The 17,793-nt window shown below is 41.6% G+C and overlaps 1 protein-coding gene across 4 annotated transcripts in view; it reads right to left on the bottom strand.

The window, feature by feature from the left end:
- Positions 1-1,051: 1,051 nt before the first annotated feature.
- The window catches only part of ZWINT (ZW10 interacting kinetochore protein), a 33,334-nt gene continuing 16,592 nt past the window's right edge, over positions 1,052-17,793 (bottom strand). For 2 of the 4 annotated variants that reach the window (XM_027596296.2, XM_035724267.1), the window contains one exon: positions 5,759-14,276. The gene's annotated coding sequence lies outside the window, so the exon portion shown is untranslated. Of the gene's footprint in view, positions 1,497-5,758; positions 14,277-17,793 lie in introns of those variants that run through there. The other 2 variants (XR_003520344.2, XM_027596297.2) reach the window with 2 other exon arrangements.

The raw sequence follows: 17,793 nt of genomic DNA, 5'->3' as shown, positions 1-17,793 counted from the left end.
TATTGCTTTCTTTTGTGATGCTAGAAATTTTAGCTCACCTCATAAGTGTAGTGATGGTTTATAGACTTCAATGCTTAAAGGGTAAAATAAAGCATAACTTCTTTCTCTTTGTTATATTTAAAATAGATAACTTTTCATCCAGCAAAGTTTGCATTAATTTGTTTAGAGTGGTGTAACAGATACTAAGGACCTCATGTCCATATGTACTAACTTTTTTTTTTTAGATTTATTTATTTGAGAGAGAGAGCATGAGTGGGAAGGGAAGAGGGAGAGAGAAACCCAAGCAGACTTCCCACTGAGCACAGAGCCCAACAGAGGGCTCAATCTCATGACCGAGATCACGACACAAGCCAGAAGCAAGATCAGACGCTTAACTAACTGCACCACCCAGGCACCCCTGGACTCATAACTTTTCTATATATATCAATTATTTCTTACTGCAAGAAACCGCCATTCTTTCTGTGATGAATGAGGACTCTCCTTGCCCAAGGAAGTTTTCTGGGCACATATGCAACTTGCCAAGATGATGACGCTGATGACACAGCAGTTCTCAACCGAGGATGATAACCGTTCCTCATTCTTCAGATACTCTAGCTCAGCGGGGTCTCAAGAAAGTGTGTGAATCAGTCACCCATGGAGGGAGCAGTTACTAGCATACTTGTACTTGACTACTTCCTTTCCCTACCCAAACAGCTCACTTCATCACAGCGCTGCTTGGATCATTGCCAAAATGAACGACTTGCACTCAAATTTATGCATCAGGGTCTTTTGTGGTGAGACCCAAACAAAGACCACTGGTACTACACGTGGCCTCAGAAATCAGATTTTTAGGATGGGGTTATGAGCTCTCTCACAAAATGCTAACAAGGTCACCATTGCCAATGGTGAGCTGCACGGTGTTAACCTCTGATTTACTGAAGCAACGAAGTTTTAAGACTCAGCTCTAATGAACCGGGATGAGGTCTGGCAGCAACTGCATTTGCCTTCACAGTATTCTAAGGCCTATCATATTTTAAGCCAACAGTAACTGTAAGCCAGAGCTCTTAAACAAAACAAAACAACAGGCTGATGCCAGCCTTTTAACTCAGGGCATGCTGTGCATGACAGAAGGCCTCCTTGGTAGGCTTGAAAGAACTTCCCTTCCTCTTCCTAAAGCCAAAGAGGAGAACGTGTTAAAAATGAAGACGAAGAATTTAATGCTAGAGTGCGCAGTTGTAACAAGGCTGAACCGCTAGCCGCGGTAAGGCGGCCGTGCTAAGGGGGACGGAGATGTCAAGATTGGCAGGGGACGCTCGAGTGGATGCTTCTGAGAACCCAGACTGCTCATGACAACAGGATGGCCTGGTTGTAGCATGTACTCTTCACCCAGAAACTTCTTTCCCAATGGAATACTGGAAGGCTGGAAGGGCTTCACTGACGGACAGCTTAGATGAAATGGCCAGTTTGGGAAAGACACCTGTGGGGTGAGAGTCCTGGGCATCAGTGGTCCCGTGTCTCTGGAACAGAAATAAATGGTGGTTAAGAGTGGCTCATCTCACAATCATTCTCAGTGACCCAGGGCATAATCTATACTTCCTATCCCTCTAACATTAGAGTCTACGCCATCAGGGTCTGCCTTAGAAGAAGGCTGAGTGGGGGACATTCCTCCTAGAAGAGACTTGAGTTTTGATAAACATAAAGCTATGATAACCACTTAGTCATTTGAGGTTTCTCTAGTGTCGACCTGCAGGTGGCCAGGAGATAAAATACTATACTGCTGGAAACAATGAACCCTTCGGGTCCGGAGATGGACTGTGGCAAGCAAGGACAAAGATGTATGTATCTGGAGCTCAGTAGGTCGACGTGGGCGCCCCTTAGGACATCCGTCCTTGGTGATGACCTTCAGTGGCCAACTGCAGAAATCATGGTCTGAAGGAGCACAGACCCCAGATGTTCATATACTTTAATGTGATATATCTTTACTTTGCTGAGTAAGCAACCAAGATCATCAGATGTGCTGATGCTGGTTGAGGTAAATGTGGAATCTGTGGCATAAAAGGGAAAAAATGATTATTAACGATCTATTCTAAGCTAATTGCAATTGCGGAAAAATGAGTGAAATATGGGATCTCTGTGTTATTTCTTTAAAGTGCATATGATCTTACAATTATTATTTCAAAATAAAAAGGTTTTGTAAGTATGTATGCCAAGTCTTGATGGGCCACAATCTTGCTCAAGCAAAGATGAGATGTGAGGAAGCGAATGTGAGACACAGACGGGTCTGGGGAGCACAAGCGGGGACCGTGTTCTCATCCGTGTCCTCACACTAGTGTGTCTTGTGCCGGACTCTGTCAGCTGCGTCTGGCTGGAAGCACGTACTCCGTGAGTGGGGCCGAGGGGAAGCACCAGGAAGTTCATCCTCTGAACAACCTAACACAGGACAACCGAAAAATGCCCATGTACCCTGGCTCTCCTGCCGCTTAGCACAGCTCTAAACATGTTCCCAACCATCGCCCAGGGATCACAGTGGGGGTGCCCCGATCACCTACAACAGTAACGTGGGCAGTAAACCCTGGGTATTAACTTTCTTCCTTTCCCTCTCTCTTTCACACTCAAGGCCAAAACTTCCTAGAACCACCTGAACAAACTACTTGTGCTCAGATCTTTATCACAGGTCTCCTTCAGGGGGCTTGAAGCAAAGACAAGGATGCTATGAAATTCTCTGAGGGGCCCTGGTTTTACCTCTAGCACTTCGGGGAATATTTGACATATGAGACAAACATGCTTTACTGCAAAGCACATCAGGAAACACAATGAGGAACACAGCACTGTGGCTTTAGTCCTGCTTCCAAGCAGGTGCATGGCAGTTGTGAGTACACCCTCACAACTCTAGTAAATCTCCCGGTTTTGCAGAGACTCGTGGGCCACTGTGAAGTCTACCAGGGGCCCGAACCCTCTGCTGTGCCCACCAGCTGAGCCACTCTTTATTCCCAGTCCCTGAAATCTTTAGTTAGCAAGATGGCGATCTGTTCTCTTTTGAGAAATCCACAGGCTACAAAGGAATTACTTCCCCTGTGGCCCATCCTCTACTGGAAACATGATCCCAAAAGTTATCTCCACTGTTGATAAAGGGAATAGATCCTCATTATTTTTTCAGGGTCATTATTTTACCCCCTCCTTTCATTCTTTCTGTCCAGGACAAAAAGCTCCTTATCGTGCAAGATCATTTCTTCATGAGATTCCTGTCCCGCTCAGTCCTGCAACCTTAAACGTCCACATCCATCACCATGAATTGGTCTTATTTCAAGTAATATTTCACGAAATCCGTAGAATTTTACGGTTAGAGAGACAACTGGTTTCCCCGGCATACAGATGAAGAAGGTGCAGTTCTGACTACCAAATTGAACTTGGAAAGTGCAGAAGCAGGAGGTGGAGAGGAATAGCTCTGGAACTTTAACACAGCAAAAAACTGAACAATGGAGAGAGGAAAGACGCTATTGTACTTATGCTACATTTCTATAAGTAACTCCCAATACTTTCATTCATTCGTGAGGGCTTACCGAATACAATGTATTCAATATCTTGCAAGTGCAATAGGTAACTTTATGCCTTATTTCCCACCTAAGATATGCAAAGGGGATTACATAGTTGAAACCAGGCTTGTCACTGGAATCGTTGATGGTAAGGGTATGAAAGGGAAATCACTCACCTCAAGCTCTAGGAGACCCAAAAAAGCAAAGAAGTCCCTCGTCTACAAGTAAAGGATATCAGCACCCTCTTGATGCCTTTTAGCCTCCTCTCTGGACACCTGCCTGCACCTTCCCCCCACACAACACATACCTTCCAAGACCACGACAAATGATGTGCACTTATTAGATAACCTCATTACTTAAAAAAATGCGAGATGTAGAATGCAAAAGGGAATAGGTTGGAATAATTTGGTTATGTCTCCAGAGCTAACACAGCCTTTTCCATTTACCATAACATTGTAGACAGTTGCCAAATGGTCTCATATTTATAAGGTACTCACACCTAGTGCATGAATAAGAGACTTAGTGACAAAGTTTAACAGCTTTGGAGTTAGGCAGAATGGAAGGGAGGGAGGGAGGGAGGGAGGGAGGGAGGCAAACTGAGTCCTAGTTAAGGTCATACGTTCTATGTAAGTGCTTGAGAAATTACTTGAGTGTTCGTAACTTCATTCTCCGCTTCTTAAAAATACCTGGTTTTCAAGTTTGTTATAAACCTTAAGATCAATATAGATGTCACCTGGCAGCATTCTAACAAGACCAATTGTTTCAAGTTTTACGATAGCTCACAAATATTAAATAATATAACACGATATTTGGTGTGTATTAAATTCTTATTAGCAGAAACCTTTCTAATTATTTGTTTGATATGATGTTTGACCACTCCATGACTTTCATCATTCATCTTTTTATATAATCTGTGTCTCTTGTATATGTCACAGATCATTTCAAAATTCCTTCTCAAAATCTCATTTTATCAAGTAAATTTAATTTATATAAAAATTTTATTAGCAATTATCTGGACTAATTTCTACCTTATTTTATACACTCCTTTACCATGTATTTTTCTTTTCAGGCTTCTATTGGATTTTTTTTTCCAGTGACAAAGAGTTTTATTACTCACAGCAGACTGTGAAGAAAAGCATCATGCTTCTGTTGGTTCCCCGGGCGCCCTGAGTCCCACGGGTCCATTATGGTCCTTCTCTATGCTACACAGGTAGTCGGGGCTGTGCCACATCTGAGGAACACCGACCATGGGGAACCCACCTCTTTTACAGAAGGCAGTAAGCGAAGAGTGGTCAGGGCTTTGTATTCTTGGCATGCCCAGCAACAATGTTCAGGGATGCTCAGGAACTATGGCAGTTTGCCTCCTCCAGTAGCTGACCCTAACTTTCTTGGCTGAACTCGAATAGTCACATGAGTATACCACTCCATCTGCCATTCTGATCAATCTGACTAACAGAGACTAGAGGTAACTATATTTAATTTCTCTTGTACAGAATATAATTAAGGCTACTCTCAACAGAACTTCAAGCAGCAAGATGAGGCCAATGTACAGTAACAGATTCAAACACGCTGCCCAGGGACCCAGACTCCGTCATTTGTGCGCAAGCCTCGAGCAGGGCCAGCTGGTCATATTCCAGACATCCAGGATAGAGTTTAAGGCAGCAATTAGTGATCAGAACACAGACGATCGATACTGGGGGGATGGTTCCTTATTGCTCACCCTGGCCTCCTGCAAGCTATCGGCAATGTGCCCCAGGAACGCGTGCATCACTGTCTGCCCTGGGGCTGGGGCTCAGAGATGAAACTGACTACAATTAACCACCATTTACTATCAAAGCCATCCCCCAAAAGCTGTGAAGTCTCCAGAGTTCCCCAACAGTTACATTAGACAGACTCTACCAGCATGACTGGTTGCCTGGGTTGGGGACGGATTCCCGGCACTTCCTCTTCCGCCTTCTTCCTGGGTCCTCCCCGTGGAGTGTCTTCATCTGTGACTTCCCACAGGGGCTCGAGTGAGTCGCACCTGGTTGAAGGGCAGAGCCAGCACGATGCCACCACACTCCCCCACACTTGGCTCTTTTATATTTTGCCTGAATCCCACTTACGCAGATATGAGGACCACGTATCTTGACCAAATTTACTAGTCTTTAATTCACATCGGTGAACTTCACTTTTATGAAACACTTTTGCAAAATTCATGAACTTTCACCTATTTTTGGACCGTTTTAATCGCACTTTGATGGGCTCTTCACCATTTTCATTATTCTTCAGTTCTCTTTTCTCTGTCATTATTGACATTCATGAGCCGAAAAAACATAAATTAACAGTATCATAAGTGTGAAAATGTGAACTAAAGAAATATCTGAAAATAATGGAAGACAGTGGCACTGCACATTTTATTAATAGCATAAAGAAACAACATCATATAAATGGCAACGCACATTAGACATTTATAAAGTGTAACCATCTTCAGTTACGTATAATTTATAAGCAAACAGAAAAGCATATTGGCCAAAAAAATATTTGTGGCTATTATTCACAAACAGTACATTTTAACATCTAAAGTAAACTGAGTGTTTATAGAATTTTGTTTGCTTTCAGAAACCTCAAGTGTATTTGTTGTATTTTCCGAGCTATGATTTCTGAAAATAAAGAAGAATCTCCTTTTGTGTACACAAATTTTCTTCATAGAAGTGTTAAACACATAGGCCTCAAGTCCTAAAATAGCCAATAATGATTTTTTAGGCAATAAGCAATATTAAAGCAATCTTATTTTCTCTCATGTTTGAATGGCCAGTTTGTGAGTTTTCTGGATGGATCTTGCATGCAAACACCATATAGTTTCTTCCACCTTTATGAACCTAGTTTCCTTTCCTTTTTTCTTAAGATTTTATTTATTTGAGAGCAAGCTAGAGCAAGAGAGAGAGAGCATGAGCCGGAGAAGGAGCAGAGGCAGAGGGAGAAGCAGGCTCCCCACACAGCAAGGAGCCCGATGCGGGACTGGATCCCAAGATCCCGGGATCACGACCCGAGCCGAAGGCAGACGCTTAACCGACTGAGCCACCCAGGTGTGCCCCTAGTTTCTCTTTCTATTGACATTGGAGTTCTTACTGTCTTTTTTTCCTTCCATATTTTCTTATTTACAGCAAGGGTGGGGGCTTTTTCTGTCATTCTTATAACCCCATTTATTAAAGAACTTGAACCATATTCTCCTAGGACAAAATCAAGGGGTATTGGAGATGTATCACATACTGTTATTCTCCAAAGATCTTCCCTGCCAACAATGAACATTTCCTCCAGGAAAATGTCCAGAGATGTGTTCTATTTTACCCTCAGGGTAAAGTTCACGGACAACCTACAACACCCTCTGAAAGGCTGGGGCAAGTGCACGTTGATTTAGGAGTCTGATTTTCTTAGGTCCCAATAATTTATCCCAGGGCCCTCTTCACTATTTTCATAAGGGCTACCTGTTGACCTAATCCAAAGTGTTTCAGGTAGATGTACTCCTGAGTAGGTACACATAAAAATATTCTTAGGCTCACTTACATAGTTTCAAAATTTAAATTGCTATCTACATTATAGAAACAGAGAGAACTAGATATAAAAGAGCCTTTAAATATCATTTACTTTAACATTCTCATTTTACAGATAATTCACTAAAATATGAGTGCTGTTTATGACCAGGTTTGGAACACAAACCCATACTTCTCAAAAGCAGGGTCACCACTCTCTGCACTAAGACATGTACCTAGAGTGTAAAATACAGACTTTAATCACAGCACGACCGTGATATCCATGAATCATTGATTTTAGGGGTGCAATCATACATATGTAACAGTGCAAAAGTGAGAGAACACTTGCTGGAAACCAAGAAAAGGAAGCTCTCATTGCATGAACCACTCTGTACTACCGCCAATGATTTACAGGACAGTACCACAATGTAAAGATAATGTAGTAGAGAGGGATGCCAGCAAGATGGTAGACTAAGAAGTTCCAGGTCCTAATTCCCTCACTGAAACATTCACACACACACACACACACACACACACACACACACAACCAAGACTGAATCATGAAGAAATACATCTGAATAAATCTATAATGAACAGGATGATTGAATCAGGAATCAAAACCTCCCAACAAAGAAAAGCCCAGGACCAGAGGGTGTCTTCCATGAATTCTACCAAACAGTTAAAAAAGAATTAAGCCAATCCTTTTCAACTTCTTCCAAAAAACTGAAGAGGAAACACTTCTGCTATAGATTGTTTGTGTCCCCCCAAAATTCACATGTAGAAACTCTTAACCTCCAAGGATGGTATTAAAAGCTGGGGTCCTTGAAAGGTGATTAGGTCATGATGGTGGAGACCTTGTGAAGGGGATTAGTGCCTTTATAAAGGAAAACCACAGAGCTCCCTCATCCTTCCACAATGTCGGGACATAATGAGAAGGTGCTGGTTATGAACCAGAAAGAGGACCCTTGCCAGACACTGAATCTTCTGGCACCTTGATCGTGGATTTTCCAGTCTCAAGAACTGTAAGAAATAAGTTTCTGTTGTTTACAAGCCACCAGTTTATGGTATTTTTGTTATAGCAGCCTGAACTAACTCATTCCATGCAGCTAGCATTACCCTGCTATCAAAGCCAGACAAAGAAAACCAACAACAGAACTACAGACCAATTATTTCTCATGAACACTGATACAAGAATCTTCAACAAAATACCATCAAACCAAAATTCAAGAATATATTAAGAGAACTATTCACAAACCAAGTAGGATTTATTCCTGGAATGCAAAAATGGTTTAACATATGAAAATCAAACAAGGACATACACCACATTGACAGAATGAAAGCAAAAACCCCATGACTATCTCCACTGATGCAAAAAAAAAAAAAGCTTTTGACAGAATAAAACAATCCTTCCTGATAAAAGCACTCAACAAACTAGGAATACAAGAAAACTAACACATTAAAGGCCATATAGGAAAAACACATGGCAACCAGCATATTCAAACGTAAAAACGTGACAGCTTTCCTTCTAAGATCAGGTACAAGGCAAGGGTCCCCACTCGTCCCACTCTTATTGAACACAGAAATCTTAAGTCCCAGCCAGAGTAATGAGACGAGAAAAGAAATAAAAGGTATCCAAATAAAAGAGGGAGAAGTAAAATGATCTTTGTTCACAGATGACATATCCTTCTATGCAGAAACCCCTGAAGATTCCACATACAAAAAAAACCGTTAGAACTAATAAACAAATTTAGCAACATTACAAAAAAATGAACTCTCGTGTGTATGGTAAAATATTCGACAGTACTGTCATAACCATTCAAGAGGGAAAGGACTCTTTCCAACTAATGGTGTTGGAAAACTGGATATCCACATGCAAAAAAGAATGAAGTTTTAGACTCAACGTGTACCACATACAAAATGACTCAAAATGGATCAAAGTCTTTACCTAAAGAACTAAAACTATGAAACTTATAGAAGAATATATAGGAGAAAAGCTTCACTACATTCGATTTGGCAACGATTTATTGGATATGACGCCAAAAGCAAGGCAACAAAAGAAAAAAATAGGTAAGCTGGATTTTATCAAATTTAAAAAGATCTGTACATCAAGGACATAATCAAGAATAAAAAAGTAATCCACAGAATGGGAGAAAATTCCTGCATATATCTAATAAGCTATTAATATCAAGAATACAGAGAGAGTTCCTACAATTCAACAACAAAAAAACACACAACCTGATTAAGAAATAGTCAAAGGACTGAACAGGCATTTCTATTAAGAAATGACCAACTAGTGTTTGAAAAGATGCTCAACACTGGTAACTGGTAACTGAGAGGGAAATGCAAATCAAAACCACAATGAGATACCACTTCATACCCATTAGGGTGGCTATTACCAAGAACAAACCAAAAAAACCCCTAGAACACAAGTTTTGGTGAGGACGTGGAATAACGGGAACCTCTGTGCACAGCTGGTGGGAATATAAAATGGTGTAGCCACTGTAGAAAACAGTATGGTAGTTTCTCCGAAAATCAAACATAGGCTTACCCAATACTATCCGGCAATTCCACTTCTGGAATCTCAAAATAAGAGAAAGCAGGGACTCCTATATGGATATCTGTATACACATGTTCATAGCAACACTGTTCACAAGCGCCAAAAGGCAAAGAAACCTAAGCATCCACTGACAGATGAATAGACAAAAGTGGTATATTCATACAGAATGTTATTCAGCCTTAATAAAGGAAGTCTGACGTTGAAAATACTGTGCCAAGGGTGAGCCAGTCACAAAGGACCAGGTATTGCATGATTCTATTTATACGAGGTCCCTGGAGTGGGTTACTGGTTCATGGGGAAGGAGTTACAGCCTGGGAACATGGAAATGTTCTGGAGGTGGATGGCAGTGATGGATGTACAACAGCATGAAAGTACTTAATGCCCCTGAATTGTACACTTATAAATAGTTAAAATGGTAAATTTTGTTATGTAGGTTTTTCCACCAACAACAAAAATAAAAATTGCAATACCTATATATTTCAAAGTGTTTCACTGTAGCATGAACAAGCCTCCCTCGTTCATTTGGAGATTTCCTTGAAGATTTCCATCTGCCCCAGGTCATTTATGGATCTTGACAGAGTGCCTGGCTTGAACCCAGTCCAAGCCCCCGAGACATAAGGTTCAAAAGTTATCAAAAGAACAAGCAAAGAAACAACCCTTGGATACCTATCATGCAACAGGCAGTGTATTCTGTAGTAATAACACACAATGAAGACAAAGCACAAAATTAGCAATGTTAGCACGGCGCTTCGTAAAACGGTGAGGGCCAGGTGGGACCCGTGTTCAGGGTGTGGAGGTAGAGGAGCAAATCTTCTCTGCTCTGAGAAATGCCAAATATAGCTATGGTAAGTACAACTTTTCAAAGGTTTGTCAAAGTACTGCAGATGTATTTCATATTTTTAAGATAAAAATTATAAAGTTGTAATAGTTTTACTGTCTATAAAACAACTTCTAACTGCTGATAAATATCTACTCCATTAAAGTGTTATAAAAACATCCAGTGGAAATACTGGAGATGAGAGAATACCAATTAGGAACAGATACAATCAAAAGACGACGGACTCTGAGAAACAAACTGAGGGTTCTAGAGGGGAGGGGGGTGGGGGATGGGTTAGCCTGGTGATGGGTATTAACGAGGGCACGTTCTGCATGGAGCACTGGGTGTTATACGCAAACAATGCATCATGGAACACTACATCCAAAACTAACAATGTAATGTATGGTGATTAACATAACAATAAAAAGTGTTTAAAAAAACTAATGATGTATGGTGATTAACATAATAACGAAACATTTCTTGTTTAAAGTTTTCTTGCGTTTGCACATCTAACAGGTTGCTATGGCAACTCAGTTATCTTGAGATACTCAGAGATTAGATTAAAACACCATAATGTTGAAAACCTACATTTCCACTTTTATTAATTATACTTTTAACAAAAAGATGACAACTGTTGGAGATTAATCTTTTTTTTAAAAGACAATATTAGAAGATGTTGTTCATAGGTAAACAGTCTTCAAGACCAATGAATTCAGGAACAGAAACGAGGAAAAATGGCCACCCCCAAACTCTCATCACCCTAAAGAGCTCTCTGCCCCATGTGTGCGTGTTTGCCTGGGGGTGAGGTGAGGGCACAGAGGCGCCGGGGAAGTAATTACAAACTCAGTATTAAAATGTGACATGTGACACGTGGCTTCTGAAAATTAGAAAGCAGGTAAGAGGAAATCATCACAGCTTTTAACTTCCCATTGGAGCATGAACTCTTCAAGAGCACTTGAATCCAAAACCGCAACACGGATTTAGGATGTTGCAGGTACCGCTAAGCACACCTTCTGAGAACCACTCATGATGGCAATTCCCCAGCATCTCACAGATTCTTGGGGCTGGAGTAAGGAGACCAGCAACCAGCAATAAAAAAAGCACCGCAGCAAGGGGAGAAGTAAAGGGGCACAAAGCGTCGCACGAGCGTGCCTGACCGCCTCACGGCCAAGGACACGCAGCCACCGAGCCAACAAGCAAACGGGAGGCCACAAGCATAAGGTGTTTCCAGCTCAGAATGACGGGGCTCAGCGATCTCAGGCTTACGGGCTGCCGCTGAGCAGATCACAAACCTCCTGCCTGGTGTCTAGAGCAGAAGCAGCTCAGGAAGGACTCATCGGTCACCTTAAAACTCACGTTAGGAGGGTTTATAAACTTTGGACTCCTTTCCAAGTGGGAGGCAAAATTATTCAAACTGCTCAGCTTTCCTAAAACACGGGGTAATTGTAGGACTTGTATGTTTTCCGCTCTGAACAGTTCAGCATCCGTCTCTTCCGATCAGGCATGTCTTGAGGTTTCAGCACAAGCGGGAGAGACTGCAGGACAGCGAGTGAAGCTTGTGGTAACCCACTGCATCTTTATGCGGGCAACAGACAACTTCATCCAACTACTACGCTGCCTTTGACCAGCATTCCATTTGCTGCCTGCAAACTTTTATTTACTTGACCTGGAGATCCTCTGAGCAGCAGCTTTTCTAGTCTAGTGAATGTTTAATTATCACCAAAAGTTAAGGGGTTTTCCAGATAAGTTTGGCTGCAGAAACCAGAAGTGGATCCATAAGGTGTCAGCTTCTAACAAAACCACCTCCAAGCCTCAGTGGCTCTTTGAATATGAAAGTCTGTTCCTGACTCACAGCTGTCCCCAGGAGCCAGGCCCCTCCACTGTCGTCCCCTTCCCCGCCACCTCAGCATCCTCCCCAGTCAGCCAGCCTCGGGGTCCTCACGAGCCAGGCCTGAGGTCACACTGCTGTCCCCATCTTAGCTGAAGTCCAGACACAGGACCTCACCTGACGCCACAGGACGGTAGGAAATGAGCTCAGCTGTGGGTCTGGGGCACAATTCATAAAAGTGTATTTATAATAAACTTAGGCAATTTATCTCTTCATAGATCAACATTTTCATTTCCTGAGTTTGCTTTCCATGGGAACAGGACCAGGAGGGATACGTGTCCTCCACTGTCCCGTCTGCCCTCCGGGCTCGTGTGCCGGGCACACAGGTGGGCCGGAACCCCCCACAGCACATGTTTCCCTTCAGCCCTCACTGCTCTCCCCTCCGCCGCCCTCTCCTCCCACTTCAGACTCTGCCGTGACACAACCCCGCCCCCATCCCCACATCACTTCCAGCTCGTCCGGGGCCCCAGCCCTGTTCAAAATGGGTGGGTCCACTGTTTCATGGTCTCCAGGACAACCCGGCAAACTGATAATACAACATATGCGGAAGTCTCGATGGGAAAGAGTGAAGTGTTTCTCACAAAACGGTCCCTAAATCCAGTGCATCATAATCACTGGAGGTGTTTGTTAAAAATGCAAAATCTAAACCAGCCACTGGGAGTTAGAACCTCCAGAGAGACAAATGAAATCAACGTTTTAAGAAATGCCTCCAGGTGACTCTGTTGCACCTCAAATTTTAAGAACTAAAGGTTTAGCTCTATGTCTTCCCAGATAACATATCTGGGTCATTACAGTGAGTCTGTGTGTGTGTGTGTCAACGATGACATGAGGGAAGAAACAGAGCATACTGGCCCCGAATATCACGGCTGTTGCTGCAATTGTTTTTCTTTAGGGAAAGCACCTGATCCTCAGCTACTTAGTCTACAAATAGTAACAATACTATCTAACCAGTTAATGCCTAAAAGCATTAAATGTTTATTACCTAAGGATTGACCATTAATCTGTTTAAAAATTGTGAACCGAAAAAAATCTGCTATTTTCCCTGAGAAGATAACCTGGAAGGTGACAAAATCAATAGGAAGACAAGCAGATAAAGGTTCAAAGTTTCAACATCTATTTGCTTTTGTCTCTAAATTTCGAACATCTGAGGATGTCACTCAGCGCCCTTTGTCCAACCAACGGCCTCTAACGCCCTCCAGTCACACCACAGACCACAGCCTTCCTGTGGCCACATCACACCTTCACAGCTCCTCCGCACGGTCCTTTGTTACCCTACTTACCCTGGATGTGGAATCCTGCTTAGTTTACCTCACTCTACAATTCCCCAACAAAACGCCGTTTTGTACCTTTTACAAAGGCCTGTTTCCCATCCCACTATTTCCAAACATCCCCTGGATTAATTCCAGGGAATTAGCTCCCCACTTCACATATTTCTGGAGCATGTGTGTGTATGTAGATATATAACATATATATGTTATGCTGATTTCAACATATTTTAGTAGGCAGAGCAGAAATATTTTTCTTACATGCCAAGGTCTATCAACTGGGAGTAGCTGAACAGGGTACTGGGGCACGAGGGAGGTGATCTTCCATACTTATGGGCGTCAGGGAAAAGCCAGGGTTGACCAGACGTCTGTTCTGCAAGTGGGGCTGAGAAGGGTCAGTGGTGGTAACTCCTACACAGAACAATTCACACCCACAGGGCTCACAGACAATTAGAATAGGGGACACCATAACATTGCAGCAAGCTTGCATTTAAATTCACAATATAAAACCTACTGTCATACACTGTTAGTGAAATCTGTGCTCAAAGGATACTCGAATTGTTTGTTATGATTAAACCACAAGAGTTTCATTTGCTTCTCTCAGGCCTTCATTCTCTTGTTCCATGTATTTCAAGTGGATTTTTGAAAGATCACTTCGTGACGGCAAATGCAATGTTCAAAGCGTCTCTGGTTGCCTTCACAGGGCTGTTCGCATGCCGGATATACTGAGGATAGCAGAGGTTAAATAAATAGAGAGTTAGCAAGTTCAGGTTTCTCTCTGTTTTCTCAGATATCAGCTGTTCAACAAAAACCATCATTAAAGAAGCAGTACCAGTTCATAGAAGAGTAAAACCAATGAGACAATTTGTCAAAGATGTGAATGTTCAATGTTAATACAAATGCCACAAGCGGTTAGAGAAACTGCAAATCAAGGGACCGAGGACTTAAAGTATGAAACTTTTTGGAAATCTCTGGAGGATTTGTTACAAGGATGGAGATTCTTCATCCACATTTCTGCCAAGCATATATATTTCTGTGAAGAGAGTAATGTCTAGAGGAAGACATTAGATTTTGAATTTTTCTATATTTTGTATTATATATAATTTCATATACTTATTAACCATCTAGGAAATATCAGATAGGCTTCAACAGACATGAAACAAAATAAGTGTACTGTTCTTGTCACAGAACCTTAACACTGTCCAAATCACAACATCCAAGAAGCAAACATCTCTTGAGTTCTGTTGACAGCACTAAATGTGAACTCTGTTCCAAATACAAAATTTCAAATGAGCCAAGATGTCCACTCAACTTCTTTACAAATAAACTGGACACCCATAAAAAACAGCAGACTATGGATAGCAGTCAGCACTGCGATAAAGTGAGAAAGGTTTCCCATAGCGTCCGGGTGTCTTCATGATTGGAATAAATGACTCCTTAAAAAATAACAGAAAATAAAACTACATCATAAAGAGAATAGTACCTGCCTTCACAGTTCAGAATATATGCAAATGCACATATATTTAAAAAATATGATACTCAGGATACCTAACTAGAAAAAACAAAACACAAGATTAAACAGCTTTGTAACTTCGGTACATGTCTGACAGAAAACACCATTTGGTGGAGAAGTCATTTAACAGAGGTATTTCCTGTAAGTGACACCCTGGTGACCAGGAACTAAGTTCTAGAGATACAAAGACTGCAAGGCAAAGGACAACACCTGTCACTGGCCGGGAGAGTGACGTTCGAGGCAGCTGTCCAGGTGCAGCAGGAGGGACCCGTTTCTCCCCAGCAGCACGTGGATTTCTGAGGAGGAACACCCGGGACTGGGGGGTCGAAGAGGAAAGGGAAGGAGGCAGTTGAGAACACCAAAGTGCAGTGAAAGAGTGAAGAAATGGGCTTCCGGCTGCCGGCTTCAAGACTTCAGCAGGACCGCCCACAGACCTCTGGATATGCCCCACTTGATGCCACGCCAGGCCCAGCGGCACCCCAGAGCCCCAGCTGCCAAGCCCACAACGCCCCCCACTCTGCCACCAGCCAAGTGCATCCACAAGAGCCAGCTGTTACAGGAGAAACCACAAACGAGCTACAGTGCCACCTTCCATAATAGAATAGAAAGGTTTCTAATGGCCAGCCTGTTGAACTGTAAGATCCAAAGTAAACAAAAAACCTTAATTAGGGAAGGTGACTGCTACTTCAAATGCTAAAGCAGAAATACATGTCTTCAAACACCATAAACAATCAAGGAAATATGGTATCACAAAAAGAAAATAATTCTCCAGCAACCAAACTCAGAGGCACAGAATACTGCACTCTAACTGATAAAGAATTCCAAATAGTTGTCATGAAGAAATTAACAAGCTATAAGCAAACGCAGAAAGGTCATTCAGTGAACTCAGAAACAAAATTAATGAACACAGTTCTTTACCAAAGAGATTAAAATTATAAGGAAAAACCAAACAAATACTAGAACTGAAAAATTCAATAAATGAGATGGAGAATGAAGCATCAGTAACTGGGCAGATGAGACGTTAAAGAGAATAAGCAACTTGGAGGGTAAGAATAGAGAAACAGTTCAGTTCTATGAGGAGGGAAAACTAAGATTTTAGAATAGTGAAGAAACCCAGCAAGAGCTATCAGTTTCAATCCAAAAGTTCAAAAAGGCAAATATAAAAGTAACTGGTGTACCAGAAGGAGAAAAGGGGGAGAAGGGGACAGTCTACTTAAAGAAATAATAGCTGGGAACTTCCCAAACCTGGGAAGAAATGGTACGAGTCCACAAAACGATTACAACAGCCTATTATCTCAATGCAAAAAAATCTTTTCCAGAACACATTATAATGAAACTGTCAAAAATCAATGATAAAGAACCTCACAGGCAGCCAGGGAAAGGAAAGTAACCTTGCAAAGGAACCCTATTAGGCTATCAGCAGATTTCTCAGCAGAAACTCTGCAGGCCTGGAAAGAGTAGAATGACATGTTCAAAGTGTTGAAAGATCAAGACTGCCAGCCAAATACACTTTGCCTGGCAAAATTCCCCTTCAGATATGAAGGAGAGATAAAGGATTTCCCAGATAAACAGAAGCTAAAGCAAGGTTACTACCACAATGCTTGATTTGCGAGAAATGCTAAAAGGAATTCTTCGAGCTGTAATGAAAAGATGCTAATCAGTGACACAAGAACACACTCTACTCTGCTACAGAGTTAGAAAATGGTAACTATGTTAGAACAGCCCTGCTGCCACTTAACTGTGGTATAAAGGTTAAAGGAAAAGAGTATTAAAACCTACAGCTACTATAATTGGTTAACAAATTCACAGCATAAAATCAGTGAACTGTGACACTAAAAACAAAAGGGAAGGAGTAAAAGGGTGGAGCTTTTATACAGGAATGAAGAGAAGCTGCTTTCAGCATAAAATGACCTATTTTCATCTCTGAGATGTTTTACATAAACCCCATGGTAACCACAAAGCAAAAATCTAGACTCGATTCAAAAACATTAAAAAGGGGGGGGGGGGCACTGAGCAAATCACCATGAAAAATAACCAGAAGTCAAACAATAAGTTGGCAGTTGCAAGTCCTTACATATCAATAATCACTACAAAGTAAGTGGACTGAATTATCCAATCAAAAGGTGCAGAGTGACTCGATGGATAAAAAAAAAAAACAAGACCCAAGTTTACGTTGCCTACAGAGACTCATTTCAGCTCTCAACACATATCGGCTCAAAGTGAAGAAATGGAAGAAGATATTCCATGCAAATGGAAATCTAAAAAAAGGAAGGGTAGCCATATTTATATCAAAGAAAATAGAGTTCAAGCCAGAAACACTAACAAGAGACAAAGAAGGTTGTCAAAAAATATAAAGGGTTCAATAAATCAAGAAGATAAAACAGTCAGAAACACATATGCACTCACCATTGGGACACCTAAATATAGTAAGCAAATACTAACAGGTATGAAGGGAGAAACAGACAACACTACAAAAATACTAGTGAACTTCAATGCTCCACTGTCAGCAATAGACAGATGATCCAGACAGAAAATCAACAAAGAAACACTGGAATTGAACCACTTCTTAGACTAAATGGCTTAACTGACATATATACACCATTCCATCCAACAGCAGCAGAAAACACATTCTTCTCAGGTGCACAAAGAACATTCTCTAGGATAGATCCTATGATAGGACACAAAATAAATCTTAGCAAATTTAAGGAGATTGAAATCATACCAAGGAT

Source organism: Zalophus californianus, chromosome 15 (assembly GCF_009762305.2).
Source record: "Zalophus californianus isolate mZalCal1 chromosome 15, mZalCal1.pri.v2, whole genome shotgun sequence".
NCBI lineage: Eukaryota > Metazoa > Chordata > Mammalia > Carnivora > Otariidae > Zalophus > Zalophus californianus.
Note: the sequence above shows the minus strand (reverse complement) of the source record. Positions and strands in the feature narration are given on the sequence as shown.